A 4,438-nucleotide genomic window follows, 5' to 3' on the forward strand; every position below is an offset into this window, starting at 1 on the left:
CAGGACACAGAGGGGAAGATGGTTTGTTAGGGTGTGAACCCGCCATCTTCTCCAAACGCCGGCCATCTGAACAGGCCATCTGAACAAAACGCCCATAAAAGATTCAATCGCCGTCATTGCTTATTGGGTTTGGTAGTGACAGGCAGCCGGAATGCCAGTGTCTTTTCCAGTTACCCAACAATTAATAAAATAATAATAATAATTAAAAAAACTTTTTTCAATCTATCCCCATCCCCACACAGTGTGAGAATAGCCATATAATTCTTGACAGAAAACGCAGGAAGGTAGAGATGACGGCCGGGTACGAAGACACTGCACTCGCCCCTCCCGTGTGGAACACCAAATACACTCGAACACGGGCAGCGATTATTCCTGCGAGACAGCGGAGCCCTGAACAACCAGCCTGGGACAAGGAACCAGAGAAAGAGCCCGCACAGAGAGGCCTGGGAAGCCGAGGGAGCGGCGGGAACTCGCCGCGCTTGAGGGGGCGTCATGTCCCCTGCCCTAGGCGGGGCGGCCGGATGTCTACCCCGGGGCCGGGACCTACCTGCTAGATGGCTTTGTAACAGGGTGCAGCCAAGAGAGGGGACCCCAAATAAGGATTTGGAATGGGGTCCAGAACTCAAGGTGTCCAGGAAATATTAAGATGTCCTCACCCCCCACCACCCCCACACACAGGTATGGGTTGGGGGAAGGGACAAATGGAGCAGGGCCAGTGAGCGCTGTTTTGCCTAGCAACAGCTTTGCAGCTAACCTCTGGCGTGGTCATTTAACATGTCTATAACCTTTAACTGGTTACATAGATATGTTAAACAGCTGTAGCCATGCTCTGAGCCAGGGGAATGGAAGCAACTTCCCCACCAAGACGTAACTGGGGGGCAGGTCCCCCAAGTTACAGCCAGTACGAGGAGCTTGGAGATGATTGGCTGCACGCCATGGGGCCACGCCTGCCCAGACTCACGATGGCAGCCCAGTAAAGCTGGAAGGATATGAGTGCTGGTAAGTGTGGTCGATTGTGGGAGGAGTTGGAAATGGGGCTGCAGAGGAGGATTGGCGTGGGGATTTAAACCCAGATGCGGCAGCCATTGAAGGGAGAACCATACGGTCTTGACCAGAGTGGAGACTCCTGTGGCCATTGTGCCGAGAGGACCACAAGGCTGGGGCTGTGGCAGAGAGAACCTCGCGGCTTTGCCTGAGTGGGGACCCCCACAGCTTTAGAAGGGGGAACCACCACCCGGCTTTAGCAGAGATTCCGGCGACACGGCTGATGGTGCCGGGAACTGAGGGAGGCCTCCCAGCGGAGCACGGATTACTGGGAAGGACCAGGGACTGCCTGAGCCAAGGACTATTTCTTTTCCTGAGATACGGTACCCCAGACTGGGCAAAGGGGGAAGGAAGGACTGTGTGTGTGTTCATGGGTGTTTTAAGGGACTTTGGGATTTTGATGAAGACATTAGGTCACTACTTTAAGTCTGTACAGCATTAAATAAACATTTCCTTTCCTTTTCATGAATCTCTGGCATTGAGAGACGCCTTTCCTCTGGCAGCAGACATAACAAACTTGGGGGGTTCCTTTCGGGTAATAGTATATTGACCCCCCCCCCACCTGTTCAGTAACAGCTTCAGTCCAGTCCCAGCTACATGGCCTGCAGCCTTCGGCCTCGGACAGAGGGCGCAAGCAGGAGCCACAGGGTGTCACCAGAGCCACCGGCTTCCCTGTGGAGGGGCGCCTGCATCCAGGCTCTTTCCCCAAGTGCCATGAGCGTGTGCTCTGCTCCAAGCTACTTCCCACAACCACCATCTCTGCGTGTCAGGCTCGTGCCCCAAACGCCGAGAGTACGTGCCCGGCTCCACGTGGCTTCCCACAAGCACCCACTCCGCCTATCAGGCTTGTGACTCAGATGGCAACAGCACGTGCTTGGCTCCACCCGGTTTCCCACAAGCACCCGCTCCGCCTGCAGGGCTCCTGCCCCCCCAGGTGCCAAGAGCGCATGCTCCGCTCGTTGTGGCCTCCCACAACCACCCAGAGCACAGAGCCACAGAGGTTGCTTCTGCACAGATCACTTTTAGTGCAGAAGCAACAAACCAGAGAGAGGAACCTAGGGAGGCCCCCGGAGTAGAGAGGCTGATGATCTCCATGGTGTACGTCCCGTCCACCTCCACAGGGTGGGCAGGGGCTCTATGCAGGTGCTCTGGCCTGAAGAGGACAAAGGGAGCAAGCAGGACCAACAGGGCATCCTTACATACCCCTGGTCTCCCCACTTGAAGCCCATTCCTGTTTGGTGGTCCAGTGCCCTGGGCAACGTAGGTACCGCTCAGCTCCTACCCGCCTGTCAAAACCCTGTGGCACACAGTCTACACAGAGCCAGCTTCTATATAAGGCCACTTTTCCAAGACTGGAAGAGACAGCTATTTTGTTTAATTAATATATACAAACATAGAAAGTCAAACAAAATGAAAAGACAGGACATCTCTTGAAGGATTAAGAAAATTCCCAGAAAAAAAAAAAAGAGAAAAACTAAGTAAACAAATAATTTGATAAAGATTTCAAAGAAATGATCATAAGGATACTCACCAATGTTGGAAGTAGAATAGAGGAACTTAAAGAGAAAGTATAAGGAAGAACCAAGCAGATCTTAAGAATACACAATAACTAAAACGAAAAACACAGAGGAAATCAACAGATTAGCTAATGGTCTGTCTCTAAGTAACCAAAGCAGTGTGACCTAGAGACAGATTAGTGGAAATCAACCAATCAGAACAACAGAAAAAAAAAGAATTAAAAACAAGGGAAAAAAAGATAATCTAAGGGACACCTGGGTTAACATCACACATGCAGACATTTGCATTATAGGGATCCCAGAAGGAGAGGAAATAAAAACATAAACTTTATTTAAATAATGGGTGGAGACGTTCCTAACCTGGGAAAGGAAACAGACATCCAGGTCTAGGAAGCACAGAGAGTTCTAAACAAGATGAAGCCAAAGAGACCCACACCAATACAAAATCGAAAGGTAGAGACATTCTTGAAGGAAGCATGAGAAAAACCAGTTACAAACAAGGGAAACCCTGTACGTCTGTCTGTGTCAGCTCATTCTCATCAGCAACTTGACACACCGGAAGGGAAAAGCAGGATCTCTTTCAAGAATTCTTCTCTTTGCAGAATGGGGTCTGCTGACCTCCCCCTTGACTCGAGAAGAGCCAGGTGTGCTAAGTGTAAGGTGAAGAACCCCAGTTGCTCCAGGGTTTTTACTGGAGACAAAAGTCTATTTCCTGATACTTGCACCACACTCTGGGAAAACCTATGGGAAGCCTCTTCATCTTGCCAAGATGGAAGAGAGCCCAGCACCAGGCAGATTGGGCCCATAATTGGAGAGGGAAAAGTACAGCATAGAATCCATGAACAGGCACTATTTTCACCCAACAGTAAAGTCCTTGATCTATTTTTTAAAAGAGAGAGAGTGTGTACAGAGTACAAAGGGAGCTTGCAACCTAGAACAATTTACCCAACGAGAAATTCAAGGAGAGGCAGTTCCCCAGACAAGCAAAAACTAAAGGACTTCGCCATCACCATTAAACCAACCTTAAAAGAAATGTTAAGGATCTTCTTTAAGTAGAAAAGGAAAGGCAATATCCAGAAATAAGAAAATTATGAGAAAGGGAAAAACTTCACAGGTAAAGCCAAATATTCAATAAATAGAGCAAATCACACATTTAAAAAGCTACTACAAAGGTTAAAAGAAAATGTATCAAACTACATTAAGTAGCTAGGAAATACACAGCACAGAAAGATCTAAAATATGACATCAATAATATGAAGCGTGTATGGAGGAGTAAAAAGGTAGTCCTTAGAGAATATACTGGAACTTAAACATCCATGAGCTTGAAAGAGACTGCTAGAAAGAATGACATACATAAACCTCATGGTAACCACAAACCAGAAACCTACAAAACACACACAAAGCGAACTGAAACAATACACTGAAGTAGAAGAGCAAACCGCAAGAGAAGCGATCAGAGAAGAAAGGCACAGAGGACAGCTGTAAAAACAAGAAAGAGCCCCCTGGACAACTTCAGGAGGCGGAGAACAGGAGCAGGTCCTCCGGAGAGGAAGGCAGACCTCACCAGTCAGCTTCTCCATGGCATCCAAGGACTTCGTGTTAGAATGGAAGCCAACCAACTCTTCTTTCTGGAGCTTAAACCACTGGCATATTAACCCAGCCTCAGCTTGTCCCGTCCCCACTCCTAGAAAGCTCAAGCCAAGCCAGGTAGGAAAGGCAGCAACAGCCAGCAGTTCGGGACACAATTAGTTCTCTGTTTTTGGAGATACCCTGAGACTCCCCAAAAACGATGAGGGTTCCATACTTACTAACCAAAGAGGCAGTTCTCAAGAAATGATTAGATGGGCCTAAGAATATATATGAAATAATAGCTTGTC

The sequence above is a fragment of the Phyllostomus hastatus genome, unplaced genomic scaffold (genome assembly GCF_019186645.2).
Source record: "Phyllostomus hastatus isolate PE091 unplaced genomic scaffold, TTU_PhHast_1.1 phas_scaffold_555, whole genome shotgun sequence".
Lineage (NCBI taxonomy): Eukaryota > Metazoa > Chordata > Mammalia > Chiroptera > Phyllostomidae > Phyllostomus > Phyllostomus hastatus.